This window comes from Frankliniella occidentalis, unplaced genomic scaffold, assembly GCF_000697945.3.
Source record: "Frankliniella occidentalis isolate FOCC.00 unplaced genomic scaffold, Focc_3.1 Scaffold364, whole genome shotgun sequence".
NCBI lineage: Eukaryota > Metazoa > Arthropoda > Insecta > Thysanoptera > Thripidae > Frankliniella > Frankliniella occidentalis.
This window is the reverse complement of record NW_026267487.1, coordinates 141,227-157,776: the sequence shown is the minus strand read 5'-3', so window position 1 is coordinate 157,776 and position 16,550 is coordinate 141,227. Positions and strand designations below refer to the sequence as shown.

Below are 16,550 nucleotides of genomic sequence, written 5' to 3'. Positions count from 1 at the left end.
GTGCTCAACTCACTAGCTGGACACTTGCAGGTATGCATTTTAGCAGTACTCACTCATAAATTTTCAAAAAGTTGCGTGTTTGGCTGAGCAGTTGAACGTACTGGTGTCTAACTGCTAAGATGCACAAGAGTACCTGGATAAACACTTTTTTACTCGTTCTTTACCAACCCACTTTCCCTTCCCGTTGGTAGAAAGAACGAGTATTGTTCTCTGTGCTGTGTAACCCTTTTTCTGTTCCTGTTTTCATCTCAGAACACACAACACCTACACACATGACAATAGTACCACTGTAAAGCGGGAACGCTGGTCTCAATTAAAGCAATGAACCTTTTTTCAGGTTTAATAGTATAATTTTGAGCACTCTTAACAAATTTTGCGTGTTTTCATTCTAAGTCCCAGACCAGAGCTTATTTTGAGCGTGTTGAAAAACGTAGTTAAGCAACGAAAATGGATGATGCATGCATCTTTGAACTTATGAGATGTTAATGAAACTGTTTTATTAACGTGTTTAGAGTCGCTACCGAAGCATTTTAATGAGTTTACTTAACAGATCCTCCTAAAAACTTGCAAGTGCTGTGACGGTGGAGGAGTGCGTGAGGTTATGGCGGCGCCATCCGTGCTGCTATCTGTGGGCGGACATAGTAACTACTTCACAGTGAGCGCGCGGGCGTTTTAAATGTACCTTTTATCGCCACGGAAAACCCTCCATCACCCTATACACACACTTCTCCATTACTCTGAGATAAAAGCAGGAACTGATTTTGAAGAACTACCGTGGTTTGGTTAAGAACGAGTTTCCTACTTAGCACAAAATTCATTTGGTGTTCATAGTTTCCCTTGTTTTTGAATCTGATATCGGCTCTGGTGGATACATGTTCTATCCAGTAACACTATTGACGGTGTGAAAAAATATTTCGTTCGGATAAAATCTTTAGCCTCCACAGCAGTCTCAAAGTTTTGCATGGAGCTCTTATGGGAAGAACGCATTAGAACTGAATTTTCCATAGAAAGGTTCCTGTCGTATAATTCGCTGTTTAAATTTTTAGAAATTCAATCTACGTGTAAAAACGCTTCCGGTGATGTGCTACTCGTCATGTGAGCACCTTTCCTTCATGACCAAGTCGCTGTCAAAGAAGCGGATTTTGCGTCCAAATTGCAACTTTTGGTCATACAAGCTGGGCACATGAAATGAAAGGCCACAAGTGGCACATCAACAGAAGCGTTTTTAAAATTAAATCGCATTTCTACTAATTAAAACAGCGAAATTTTCAAGAGGAACCCTCATACGAAAAATTTCAGTTAATGCTTTTTTCGCATAAGAGCTCCATGCTTATCTTTGAGGCCGCTGTGGAGGCTGAAGATTTTATCCGATCGAAATAATATTTTATACCGTTTACAGTGATACTAGATAGAACATTTATCCACCAGAGGCGATATTAGATTCGAAAATGCACGCTTACAAGTGTAGAGGAAGTTATTTGAGCATTTAAACATGTGTTATTTTGAAATGAACACTCGCACGTATGTAACTTGGAGTTGCACACTTTGCTGTGTTGGTTTGTTTTAAAAAATTTTTATCAAATTTTAAGGTTCGGATACTTTTCTAAATAAAAATAACAGACGACTCCGCGCCGATAGGCATGCCATCATTAACCATGTTTAAATGTTCTAACTCGCGCGGGAACACCCGATCGGATCGTCGGGAACGGTATGAAAAATCCCGCAGCACGCTCGGATGTTATTTATAATATTTTGGAATATTTTATAATATTTTATTATTTTACTAAAAATATTATTAAAAAATAATAAAATATTCAGGGGGGGACCTCCCGGAGGGGGGACCTCCGGACGTTTCCCTATAATTTCACTCCACGAAATAGTATATTGTTGAATATAATTTCATTTCGAAGTTATATTGGTAATATAATTTAATTACATAGAAGTGAAATTATATAGGGGCTCTGAATATAATTTCATTCTGAAATGAAATGAAATAATAAATTACATTTCGTTTTCCACCCCTGCCCCTTAGGGACCCATAAAAAAATATTTGAAAAAAATAAATATTTAGTGACTTGTGGTTTTTGACTTTTTGTTCTTCTTAGTTCGCTCCGCGTTCTAGAGGGATACCCTATTCTGTGACATGAAGCCTGTTTAACGATTTAATGTACCATTTTGTGTTCTTCACGTTTTTTCGCCAATTAATGCCCCATAGCACCAAAACAGTACAAGATCGAGCAAAACGGACGAAATTTTCGTTCGTAGGGTTCTACTTTAACGGGCCCATAAAAAAATATTTGAAAAAAAAACATATTTTGCGACTTGCGGTTTTGGATTTTTTTTAAAGTCAATTTTTCAGCTAGGGTGCTCACCTTCGAACTCGATCTGTCTTGTTATGGTACAAAACGACCCTGAAATTCCCAGATCGCTCTCTCTATCCTTTATCGAGATATCGTGCGGAAAGACAAACAAACAGACAGACAAACAAAGAGAATGAAACTTTTCCGGTCAGTAGAGTTATGGGCTTCTTTAATCGCTCAGCCAATAACTGCATTTTATCTAAACTTGCAGTAACACCAACACAATTAACATTTAGATTCAAAGAACACAAAACACAAGCAGAGGATTAAAACTAGGTAGATGTACGCCAGACCACGTCTCGCGTAACACGCTTCGCGATATCTCACGAAACACTGTTACGCTGCGACGCGCCTGGCATACATCTACCTAGGCCTGCGGCGCTGACACCCGAGTTGGGCAAAAGGCATAGTGGTTAATGGGCCTCAGGCCCCAAAAGTCACAAATTTTCGCCTTGGGGTTATGTTTTGGCGAGTAACCCCAATAGAGACCATCAAATATCTGAGGGAAACATTACTAGGATTATGTACGCCAGACCACGTCTCGCGTAACACGCTTCGCGATATCTCACGAAACACTGTTACGCTGCGACGCGCCTGGCATACATCTACCTAGGCCTGCGGCGCTGACACCCGAGTTGGGCAAAAGGCATAGTGGTTAATGGGCCTCAGGCCCCAAAAGTCACAAATTTTCGCCTTGGGGTTATGTTTTGGCGAGTAACCCCAATAGAGACCATCAAATATCTGAGGGAAACATTACTAGGATTATGTACGCCAGACCACGTCTCGCGATATAGGCTTCGCGATATCTCACGTTACACTGTTACGCTGCGACGCGCCTGGCGCAAATATAGTTAGGCCTGCGGCGCTGACACCCGACACTAGTGAATAGGAGCAAATACAATTTTTTTTTTGGTTAAAGCCTTTTTTACGGTTTAATAGACTCATTTGGGTATTTTCACCACATTTTTGTCCAGAGATGCCCCATAGCGCCGAAACGGTGCAAGATAGATCAAAACGGACGAACTTTTCGCCGGAAGGCCTCTACTTTCACGAGTTACCCCAAGGAAGTCCATAAAAAAGTATTTGAAAAAAAAATATTTTGGGACCTGTGGTTTTTGATTTTTTTAAGAGTCAATTTTTGAGCTAGAATGCTCATCTTCGAACTCGATCTGTCTTTTTGTGATACAAAACGACCCTGAAATTTCCACATTGCTCTCTCAATAGGGTATTTCACCTGACGCAAACCGGATCCAAAGAAGAACAACACTTCTTCCTCAACTCTTTCCTCCTTGGCGCTGATTGGCCGATGCCGACGAAGTTCATGAACTGGCCGCAAGGGCGGTCGACCCTTAGTGTCGGGTCCGAGAACTTCGTCGGCATCGGCCAATCATCGCCAAGGAGGAAAGAGTTCAGAAAGAACTCTTGTTCTTCTTTGGATCCGGTTTGCGTCAGGTGAAATACCCTATTCTTTTTCGAGTTATCGTGCGGACAAACAAACAAACAGACAAACAAACAGAATGAAACTTTTCCGGTCAGTGGAGTTATGGGCTTCACTAATCGCTCAGCCAAAAATGTTTTCGGGTCATTTCCGTGTGAAAAACGCCCTAGAGCCTAAACGGTTAGAGATAGAGCCAAACGAACGAAATTTTGGTCCTACAGGTTCTACGTTGACGAGTTACCTCTTAGAAAGATGTAACAATTATCTTTTCAAAACAAGTCTTTTTCGCTTTATGTGTTTGATTTTTTAAACTCGTCTATTTTTGAGCAAGAGGGCTCAAAATCACAAAGTTACAATAAATATATAAGCGTCCTAGCTAAAACCGTTCTCTTCTTATCGTGCGGACAGGTAGACAAACAAACAAACAGACACGAAACTTTTTGATCATCACTGGAGTAATAGGCTTCGCTATCGTTCAGCCAATTACTTTAGGTGTATGGGTGCAGACATATGGTTCAAAATTTGAAGTGATATAACTTCTGTATAAATATTGCAGATTTTGAAATTTTGTCAATAGGAATCTGTTTTTGGTTTACATAGTCGCCTTAACATGACACTCTCGATGACACTGAATCTCGTAAAGTGATTTAAAACAAGGTACGCCAGACCACGTCTCGCGTAACAGGCTTCGCGAATCTCACGAAACACTGTTACGCTGCGACGCGCCTGGCATATATCTACCTTGGCCTGCGGCGCTGACACCCGAGTCAGGTAGTAGTAATATGTACACAAAGATACGGGCCTACAGCCCATCACTTCGACTAAGCATGCAGGGTTGTACATTTTATCGCTTATGTTCGTCAAAAATACCCTCTAGCGCCTCAGCGGCTTAAGCTAGAGCAAAACGGGCCAAATTTTTGCCCTAAGGAAAGGGCTCTTCTTTGATGAGTTGCCCCGTTGGAAATCATAAAAAAATAGTTTTAAAAAACGTCATTTTTGGGACCTGTTGTTTTCGATTTTTTAAAAATCCAATTCTTGAGCTAGAATTCTCATCTTCGAACTCGACCTGCCATTCAATACAGTTTTAGTCATAAATTAGTTATTTCTTTCAGTTAGTTCTTTCACCTGTACGAGAAAAATACACACTGCGTTGGTTACAACACAATTTAAAATACCATTGAATTGACCTAGACAGAGCGAATCATTCTAATAATTAAAGTCCCACTTTAAACTTTTGATACGGACAAATTTTTGAAAATTAATAAAAAGAAATACAAAACAGCACACCCGAGCCGAGTCACGGTTGAATTTTCGCGGGGTTGTGGATGCTGAAGACAACATTACCCCACCAAAATTTTACAGTTTGGAGCTTGCTTTATTTGTTGTATTTTGTAGTGCCGTCCCCAATATGAGTATTTTATGGGCCCATACTCCTGGGGTCACATATAGTAATGTTCTGTTTCTTCATTAGTGGGAAAAATTAAATTGTGACTTGGTTTAGATTTTCAAGCTTGCCATGTTGGCCCGACAGGATCTGGATGGCCCCCCCAGCAGATAGGCAAACCCTGCTTACACTTGAGCACAGCCTTCATAGCATTGTGTTGCCCCCCTTGGGTTATATTAATGAATGCACTAGGACGATAATACTTATGAACTGGTAGATATTCTGGTGATGAATCCCAACAATGTTATTCAGGACTCTGTTGTGTCTCTCACAAGTATTGTTTGTTCGGTGGAAGGAACCATACACACACATCCACTGCCTGCGAATCGGATGCCCAGCCCACCTCCCACAAACATACTGGAAGAAAGGCCTTAACAGCCTATAAACCCTGAGTCCTTCATGTCTGGCCGCCTGCAGGATGAGAGCGAATTCTCTGAGGATCAGATTCTAGGGAAGAAGCGGTAAGGCACAGCAGAGCTTCACCAGTCTCTCGTAGGGATACCTGCGAAGGAGGCGAGCAATGCCCAGCACCTCCTTGGGATGTCTGATCATTGCCTGAAAAAGTACCAGGGTGATTAACGACACAAAAATAAATGGGGCCACAATAAGGAAATGAACACAGTGGTGCACATACTTACACGTATTAAATGGAAAAGGCAACCTTGTAGATCACTGCCACGGAAAACAGGTGCAACACCATTACGGATGGCAGGCTCAAAGTCCGGAATAAATTTCTCTAAGTTTGTCCTGTCCTAGATGACCAAGTATGGATCTTAAAGCAACCTTTTAAAATAATTTGTGACAAAACAAAGTAATAGTGAGCACCAAAACGGTTTCAACCACCATTAAATCGAAGCTGCTCGCAAAACTCGACTTAAGAAGTTGTGACTTTTAATCCGTTTTAACCTCTACCCGCGTTTTAACCTGACATGATTCTAGATCGAATCCACGTTTGAAACGTGTCCTTTGGGCCTTCAACTAAAGATTGATACCTAGGTTGACGCGAAGTTATGCATACATACCAAGTAATGTCAATTTGCTTAAACCACAACATTCTCCCACCTCCTAAACAATGAATGTTCGTGTTCAATTCGGCCGCGCAGGCCGCTTGGGCCACACTAGGACGAAGCGATGGTATTTTCTGGTAGAAAACGACAAAACTTTTCACCAAAAAAATTAAAACCCATACATTTTAGCGAGGGAGCGTGTGAAGGTCTTATTGATCCGAATTAGGGGCTGATCCGAAATAGGTTCAATCACTCTAACATAACTAATGGAAATTATCGATGCCTTTTGCAATCATCGTGAGGTTTGGTATGTATGAAGCCAGTTTGTCGTGAGTAAAGGGCTCTGCCATGGCATCCAACTTCGTAGCGCACACATTTAAAATACACTTTTCTTCTCTTCATACAATTTTTGTGATAGTGGAAACCATCATTGGTGTGGTAAAACCACGAGCCTCTTCGAGTGGCTCGCTGACGTCTGACCTGGCTGATATCTACCATACTGCACCAATAGCTGTGCTTCATAAGCGAAGTGGAGCTGGCAACTCCGTTTGGCGGAAGGACGGGCCTGCTTGTTTTAGTGGGTTTACACGCGGAGCTGCAGGGGCTCAAAGTCGTTCCACAGGTTTTGAGGTTCGGGCTTCGGAGTTTATCAGCCACCACTCCACAGCCAAGACGGGTCCAGCTGAAGCGTTGGTAGCACTGCATCACGAGAGTACGACAAGAACCCAACTTTATCCGAACGAGAAGTTGGTGTTTAGCTGGTGTAGAGGCGGGAAGAAACATCGTTCTCTTGTGCAAATGTTTTTTGCGAATAAACTCCGTTCCTGCTCTAGTTTCCATTCTGTAATGCAGAATCGAAAATCTCGAAAATGCCCCCTTGTAAAAAGAGAACTATTAACGTTCGATACGGTCGGAATACGTTTGGGGTACCCTGTTCGGCCAGGAGGGCTGTTTTAGTCTTTCTTCACGACAAAACTCTGATGCCATTATCTGTAACTATCTCTAATTATTCCATCCACGCCTCGGCCAGTGTCTTGGAGTCGTGGTATTGCCAGTGGTAGAGCGGGCCGAATGCCGAGACTAAGGAAACACGTTTAATACCCTCAGAAATTTGCTTAACCTACTGGGGCTATGGACCAGTTTCGTAAGATCCATTACATTGCTGCTTGAATAGCTGTGTAAAGAATCACTCTAAAAAAAATTACAGATTTTTGTATCAAATTTGATACAGTTTTCTGTATCCGGGCACTGTGATACAGAAATTCGTGATGATGATACAGAATCTTGTAATATTCTTTTAAAATTTGTAAACAATACAAAATTCTACATTTATTTCAAAATTTTATATTATTTTAAAAGTTTTAGAATTCGGATTACAAATTTCTGTAACCGGAATACAAATTTCTGTAACATGGAAACAGAAATCTATATTTGCGTTCAAAGATTCGCCGATTTAACGTTCAAATTGGACACGATTCGAGTAGCTGTTAGACTGACTGCAGCAACATGGAAAATAAAATCTGTTCTTAAAGCATTAACATAGAATTACCATCTGAAAGCTCGATGGCTATGGGAAAGGCTCTGGGGCAAACCAGTAGACGGGTGAGAACGACACCGGGACGGAGCACGACTGCTCGCAGGTAGTCTCCTTAGCCGCGTGGGCTAGGGCGTCAAATCCCAACCCAGAGGTTCGGGGTTCAAATCCCGGTAAGGTAAAGTACTACATTGAAGTTAATCGTCTGTCATGAGAGTGAAACGTCTACAATAAGACATCCAAGAGAATAAAATCTCTTTTTCATATGTGTCGAGCATACAACAAAATGTTTCATTCTGTATCGATGGATACAAATTTTTGTATCCACGTTACAAATTTATTTTTGAATCCAAAAGAATACAATTTTTTCTATCATGGATGCTGAAAAAACTGCATATCCAAATTACAAATTTTTGTATTATTATTTTTTAGAGTGATGATATCAAAAGAGTCTGGATCGAGCCATGGAGCTGTATATTGCACGTGTACGGGAGAACTGGGATTGGACTAAACTCCGATGCCCCTTTTTGGCATGAATCGCTGTTAAACCTCTGCACGTGGTCTGACTGTGGGACAACTAAGCAATTAAGAAAAAAAAAAACGAAAAAAATATTTTTTTTGAAACGAAACTGCACGGACTTTTTGATAATCACCCAGCCTCTTTAACTATCTACAGAAGTGGTAAAGTACTTCCCATGCAAATGCAGCAATGCTTGTGTAGAGTGTGCTGCAGAATGGGTGATAGAGTACAACCGGTGTTGTTATTGCAACTCAGAAATAGAGTCTGTAAATGTTGTTCTTTGCTGTTTTAGGCATTTGATTTCCTAGCACTCATCTCCCTAGTTGGTTAATATTTTTATCTCAATATTTTCTGTTTTATAATTATCATTGTTTGACGTATAGACAGTTTTGTTCATCTTTTATGAAAACAAATCTTGTGAGTTAAAAGTTTCTTAACCTTTTTAATATTGGTATGGTAATAATTCAGTACTCATTCATGTTGCATACCTTTGAATGAAAAACTTTATTGTGTTTTTAATATTGTCGAGTTCTTACTGTTGTACTGAATTTATTACTTTGACTCTCTTGTTTGACATAGTTAATTGCCTTTATAGGGCCCTTAGCCCTTATATATTGACAAAACCTGGAGTGTTTCTTGGTTTTTTTGTCCCTATAATATTCGGTGAACCAAGAATATTAAACAACATTAAGGGGAGGGTATACTGAAATCCTTAAAATCTAAACAAGAGACCATTTCAAAAAAGTTGTTTACAGTACTCACTTTAAAAACTCGTTTAAGCTATAGCATGTCCACATCCATCAAAAAACTTTGCGCATAGAACTTTTTTAACATAAAAGTTTACGTAACATTAGAAACTTATGTGCGCACAGTTTTTTGGTAGACTTTTGGCATTCTAAACCTTAAATTAATCCTCAAAGTGCATACTACGACAATTATAGAGTACTTTTATGATTTTATCTCTTGTTTAGATTTAAACTTGATTAATTCATTAAATTAGGTGATTTATCCATTTTTTCAGTATACTCTCACCTTAAATCCTTTTGCAAATAAACTTTTCTTGTTTCCAATTGTGTTACCTTATTCTTGAAATTTAAAAGGTTGCCTTTGTTATTCCACACTACGAGCTAGAGAGAAGATTGTGAATTATTGTCAATTATTACACTTTCGAGTCGCTTGTATGGCATGGCCTGAGACAACCAATCTTCAACCTTGAGACTTGAAACGTATGATGCCATTTGGTGCCCCAATTGAAAGAGAGACTTGGGTCCTATGCTAACTTACGCTACATCAACGGCTCGTGTCTATAGTCTCGTGTCTTCTCCAGTTTTGGTCAAGAGTTTTCATCATTAGGTTAATTACCGCTGCTCAAATTTTATCGCTATGTCACCATGCCGCGCCTGTTGGTGTTTTTCTGGTGGCCCGTGAACCTGGAAATAAAGACAATTCATTCTTTTATCATATCAATGATGGCTACCATTACCACGAATCTTTCAGAAGAGGCACCTCGTTACGGTGGCCGTGCCGTTTTGATTCCATAGATGGGTTCGAACATTCGATGCCTCATCGGGTTGATCATGTGTGTTATCCCGACGAGTTCTACCCTGCCGAATGTGAGCTATGGAGAAACATACTTCGCCGGTGTCGTCAGCTTGATTACGCCCCCTTCGACCGCATTATCGAAGAAGAATCTAATGGGTCAGAATCACTTCTTAATTTCGCGATCAATTATGACTTGTCTAATACTCAGTGCTTTACCGAATGATTTTGTTTCAGATACCACATTGAGGTTAGGACTCGGTTTACCGACGCGAGAATGAGGGAGGACTAGCATGCGGGCCGAAAGGACTGCTAATTACCCAGTAACCCCTGACACATTGCGCTCACTTACTAGGATCCTCTTAAACCAAGCGTACCGACTTATCACAATGACTAGAGACGGGTAAGACAACCTATATGCTGGGTCAGTAACTGACACACTCAATGCACATCATGTCGTTTTCGCCTCACTTAGAATGATTGCAGAAATGATGCAATTCGCTATATTTCAATGTGATGGCACATTCAAAGTCTGGCTTACAGACGGAACAGGTAAAATAAAAAGCATTTTTTGAGTTGTCAATCCATATAATGAGCATGTTGATTTAAGCTTCTTTTTTAATATGTGCTACAGGATTTTTTGCATAGTGGGAATTCGGCGTAACCGAATTATACCCCTGATGTGGGTGTTGATGAAAACCAGGACGAGAGAAGCATGGTAGCTGTACTAAGTCACTAATGTAATCAGCTTGGACCAAATAGAATGCTGAGACGATTTATAATGGACTTTGAGGCCTCTGAAATGGCTGGAGTTGAGAGTTTTCAACTGTCAAATTCAAGAGTGTTTGTGCTGTTCGAGTAAGTTTCTAACATTACTAGTTATTTATTATCAGTGAAATATGTTTTACAATTTTTCTTTTCACAGATATTCCTTACTTATGTCGCCGATATGAGGTTGATGGAACCTGTGAAAAGAATCATCAGGCTGACTTTCGCACTTCCTTTATTGCCAGAGCACCTCATGAGAAGAGGTTTGGTTCTTATAACACAAGAAGCCATGGCAGAGGGTCATTTCTTTTTTGCCATGTTGCGTCCATACCTACACACAACAGGCGCCTGAGAGTGGCAATAGGTGTGCACCCTAACATTTTTGTATTTAAAAGTGAGTACTAGTCAGTTTCTTACTGTCCATTACAAGCTCTTAACAAACAAAATCTACAGCTAATATGACCACTTACAGATGGATTGATACGATTAGAACGAAGAGCCTGGGATGACATCTATAGACTTGAGAATAACAGAAGACCTGGACGGGCCAGGGCTCCTCAGTCAATTATGAACGATGAACGTTTGGCCAATCTAGGACAGGCTCTTCTTCAAAATGACAGACATCAGAGTGTAAGGGTAATGAAATACATGCAAGCTGCAGGCCACAATGAATTGTGTCCTTCATGAGGCATTGCTGTAACACCTCAATTATTTTTTGACTGTTTTATTTTACAACAGTATTATATCTTGTTCATTCCACAATTTTGTTTAGCCTTATATTTGTAAAACCTTTGAATAATTTGACTACGTATTATTATATGATTATTCTTCTTACTGTTCTACTCAACCTTTAAATTTGTTGGCTTTTTGTTCTTTTGGTTTACTCGGTTATATCACGTTTGTATCCTGAGTTTCATTTAGCCGTATATTTGTAAACAAATTCTTGTGTGTACATAGTTTTAAAAGCTTTAAATAATTGGACTTGATATTATTATTTAGGTTTCGTACCTTTGACATGTAATACCTTTTCGTGTTCTAAATAAGTTGTATCCTTTTAAAATTTGAATAGCTTCCTAATCACAGCTTTGTAATTGTCCACTTCCTTAGCTTTGTTCTATTTCATGCTGTTGTACTCACCCTTTAAATTTGTTGGCTATTTGCTATATTGTTTTACTGGGTTATCATGTCACAATTGTATCCAGAGTTTTGTTTTCAATTTGTAAACAAAACTTCTTGTGATCACTATTTTTTCTATATATAATTGGACTGGGTATATATTATTCAGGTTGGTTTTTCAAACTTTTCATTACACACATATTTTGTAGGGTGGAGTGAAGTCTGGGATCTTAAAAGTCGACATAGATTATTGTATTTCAAGGTATCGTAAGACTAGCTGCAGGGTCGATTGGGAACCATGGGAGGCCCTCAGGCTCCTGCAAAGGGCATAAAGTTAGGTCTGCAAGGCTCAAACACCACTTTTTGACCCCCAGTGGTCAGTCTAGAGGTCATCCGGGAAACGGCTATCTCTTAAAAAGTGCGAAATACATCCAAGAGGGTACCCACGAAGTTTGAACCCGCTGCGCCATTGTCTTCAGCCTGGCCCTTCGACTTTGATGTCCAAAAACAGCCTAAAATTGCGATTTTTGACCATACCTCCCAAACTTTGGTCGAACGGATATGACAACAGAAGGTGTTCTCAATGCATCTCGACAAGACAAGACGATTTCATTTTGTTATTTTTTTCTGTTAGTTTTCCCATCCAACGTAGTTATCTCTAGTTTGTGCCTTACAGTTACGGTCTTCCCAAACGTTTCAACTTGACTGGCTCGAAGAGCGTTGATTTTGTTTTGGAAGTACGATTTTTCTTTTTTAACAACTTCTTTATTTTCTTGAGAAAGTTGTACTCTAATCGGTTTGCAAAACGGAACTGACCCGGGTGAGGGGTTTGACCACAGAACAGTGGGCTCCTCACTAGGCAGTCTTAACACTAAAGGCGCTATAGCCGTCAGCAGAATGCTCACATCAATACTTTTCTTCTTTCTCTGCCCCATTCCATCATGCTGTTGGCAAGTAGTGTGACTACCACTACCATCAAACCCCCACTTGTGCAAAAATGATAGTTCCGCGCCATCTAGAATAGTCTTTAGGCATTCACTTGACTCGGCCTCTAGGTATTTAAACCATGTAAGTATGACTGTACTGGACTAGCAACTAAGTACGTTGAAATGTGCGCGGCGCTGGCTGGCGAAGCTATCTCCTCTGAAGCCAATGTGCTTAGAAAACTCACCCACTCAATTTTTGAAAGCCTATGGTCTACTGCAACTAATGATGCCCGTGTTTTGAGTGTAGCATCATTCAAACCGGAGCGACGACGCCTGGAACGCCGCAGACCCGTTTTCTGCCATCTGCCACCCGTGAATGTAGAAAGAGACAGACAGAGTGAGGGTGTGGTCTTTCAATATCATTTGCAATACTGCTGCTAAGTCCATGTCACCATCCTTTTTCAGTTTTTAGCTTGCAGCATGAATGAGTGAACTTGCACAGTTGTTACTTTGGATAGCCTTAGACCAAAGCCGCGTCGTTGGCTACCTGGACATTTCATTAAACGGCAAATCTTTTGACGGTGCTTTCCTTTTTGTGTTTTTAGGTTGACCAACTATTTCAAAGGAAATCTCAGTATCAAGCCAATTTGAGAACCGACTTTCAAATCTCCGTCTATTCCGGCCACATTTCCCTATCCTATCATGAAGCTGTGAATAAAAGGTGGACACCTTTTTCCTCACAGTGGTGATATGGCTGTCACTATCCTCTTCACTCAAGCCTAAATTCTGAAGTAGGCCTACATATGCCTCTGAGTGACTCCTTTTTGCTTCATAGTTTCCTTCATGTGAGTTGCATATGACATACGATTCCCTGTATGCATAGCGTGTGATCTGCACTGCTTCCTCCTTCCACAAAAAGAGTTTATTGGCTGAGCGATTAGCGAAGCCCATTCCTCCAATGACCGAAAATGTTTCATTCTGTATCGATGGATACAAATTTTTGTATCCACGTTACAAATTTATTTTTGAATCCAAAAGAATACAATTTTTTCTATCATGGATGCTGAAAAAACTGCATATCCAAATTACAAATTTTTGTATTATTATTTTTTAGAGTGATGATATCAAAAGAGTCTGGATCGAGCCATGGAGCTGTATATTGCACGTGTACGGGAGAACTGGGATTGGACTAAACTCCGATGCCCCTTTTTGGCATGAATCGCTGTTAAACCTCTGCACGTGGTCTGACTGTGGGACAACTAAGCAATTAAGAAAAAAAAAAACGAAAAAAATATTTTTTTTGAAACGAAACTGCACGGACTTTTTGATAATCACCCAGCCTCTTTAACTATCTACAGAAGTGGTAAAGTACTTCCCATGCAAATGCAGCAATGCTTGTGTAGAGTGTGCTGCAGAATGGGTGATAGAGTACAACCGGTGTTGTTATTGCAACTCAGAAATAGAGTCTGTAAATGTTGTTCTTTGCTGTTTTAGGCATTTGATTTCCTAGCACTCATCTCCCTAGTTGGTTAATATTTTTATCTCAATATTTTCTGTTTTATAATTATCATTGTTTGACGTATAGACAGTTTTGTTCATCTTTTATGAAAACAAATCTTGTGAGTTAAAAGTTTCTTAACCTTTTTAATATTGGTATGGTAATAATTCAGTACTCATTCATGTTGCATACCTTTGAATGAAAAACTTTATTGTGTTTTTAATATTGTCGAGTTCTTACTGTTGTACTGAATTTATTACTTTGACTCTCTTGTTTGACATAGTTAATTGCCTTTATAGGGCCCTTAGCCCTTATATATTGACAAAACCTGGAGTGTTTCTTGGTTTTTTTGTCCCTATAATATTCGGTGAACCAAGAATATTAAACAACATTAAGGGGAGGGTATACTGAAATCCTTAAAATCTAAACAAGAGACCATTTCAAAAAAGTTGTTTACAGTACTCACTTTAAAAACTCGTTTAAGCTATAGCATGTCCACATCCATCAAAAAACTTTGCGCATAGAACTTTTTTAACATAAAAGTTTACGTAACATTAGAAACTTATGTGCGCACAGTTTTTTGGTAGACTTTTGGCATTCTAAACCTTAAATTAATCCTCAAAGTGCATACTACGACAATTATAGAGTACTTTTATGATTTTATCTCTTGTTTAGATTTAAACTTGATTAATTCATTAAATTAGGTGATTTATCCATTTTTTCAGTATACTCTCACCTTAAATCCTTTTGCAAATAAACTTTTCTTGTTTCCAATTGTGTTACCTTATTCTTGAAATTTAAAAGGTTGCCTTTGTTATTCCACACTACGAGCTAGAGAGAAGATTGTGAATTATTGTCAATTATTACACTTTCGAGTCGCTTGTATGGCATGGCCTGAGACAACCAATCTTCAACCTTGAGACTTGAAACGTATGATGCCATTTGGTGCCCCAATTGAAAGAGAGACTTGGGTCCTATGCTAACTTACGCTACATCAACGGCTCGTGTCTATAGTCTCGTGTCTTCTCCAGTTTTGGTCAAGAGTTTTCATCATTAGGTTAATTACCGCTGCTCAAATTTTATCGCTATGTCACCATGCCGCGCCTGTTGGTGTTTTTCTGGTGGCCCGTGAACCTGGAAATAAAGACAATTCATTCTTTTATCATATCAATGATGGCTACCATTACCACGAATCTTTCAGAAGAGGCACCTCGTTACGGTGGCCGTGCCGTTTTGATTCCATAGATGGGTTCGAACATTCGATGCCTCATCGGGTTGATCATGTGTGTTATCCCGACGAGTTCTACCCTGCCGAATGTGAGCTATGGAGAAACATACTTCGCCGGTGTCGTCAGCTTGATTACGCCCCCTTCGACCGCATTATCGAAGAAGAATCTAATGGGTCAGAATCACTTCTTAATTTCGCGATCAATTATGACTTGTCTAATACTCAGTGCTTTACCGAATGATTTTGTTTCAGATACCACATTGAGGTTAGGACTCGGTTTACCGACGCGAGAATGAGGGAGGACTAGCATGCGGGCCGAAAGGACTGCTAATTACCCAGTAACCCCTGACACATTGCGCTCACTTACTAGGATCCTCTTAAACCAAGCGTACCGACTTATCACAATGACTAGAGACGGGTAAGACAACCTATATGCTGGGTCAGTAACTGACACACTCAATGCACATCATGTCGTTTTCGCCTCACTTAGAATGATTGCAGAAATGATGCAATTCGCTATATTTCAATGTGATGGCACATTCAAAGTCTGGCTTACAGACGGAACAGGTAAAATAAAAAGCATTTTTTGAGTTGTCAATCCATATAATGAGCATGTTGATTTAAGCTTCTTTTTTAATATGTGCTACAGGATTTTTTGCATAGTGGGAATTCGGCGTAACCGAATTATACCCCTGATGTGGGTGTTGATGAAAACCAGGACGAGAGAAGCATGGTAGCTGTACTAAGTCACTAATGTAATCAGCTTGGACCAAATAGAATGCTGAGACGATTTATAATGGACTTTGAGGCCTCTGAAATGGCTGGAGTTGAGAGTTTTCAACTGTCAAATTCAAGAGTGTTTGTGCTGTTCGAGTAAGTTTCTAACATTACTAGTTATTTATTATCAGTGAAATATGTTTTACAATTTTTCTTTTCACAGATATTCCTTACTTATGTCGCCGATATGAGGTTGATGGAACCTGTGAAAAGAATCATCAGGCTGACTTTCGCACTTCCTTTATTGCCAGAGCACCTCATGAGAAGAGGTTTGGTTCTTATAACACAAGAAGCCATGGCAGAGGGTCATTTCTTTTTTGCCATGTTGCGTCCATACCTACACACAACAGGCGCCTGAGAGTGGCAATAGGTGTGCACCCTAACATTTTTGTATT

The 16,550-nt window shown here is 39.9% G+C and overlaps 2 long non-coding RNA genes across 2 annotated transcripts; both read left to right on the top strand.

The window, feature by feature from the left end:
* Positions 1-9,409: 9,409 nt before the first annotated feature.
* Positions 9,410-10,686, top strand: LOC127751154 (uncharacterized). The gene is made up of 3 exons (XR_008012002.1): positions 9,410-10,001; positions 10,080-10,394; positions 10,477-10,686. It is a non-coding gene; the product is annotated as an uncharacterized LOC127751154 (long non-coding RNA).
* A 4,274-nt stretch (positions 10,687-14,960) lies between these two features.
* On the top strand, positions 14,961-16,237 carry LOC127751153 (uncharacterized). The gene is made up of 3 exons (XR_008012001.1): positions 14,961-15,552; positions 15,631-15,945; positions 16,028-16,237. It is a non-coding gene; the product is annotated as an uncharacterized LOC127751153 (long non-coding RNA).
* The last annotated feature ends 313 nt before the right edge of the window (positions 16,238-16,550 follow it).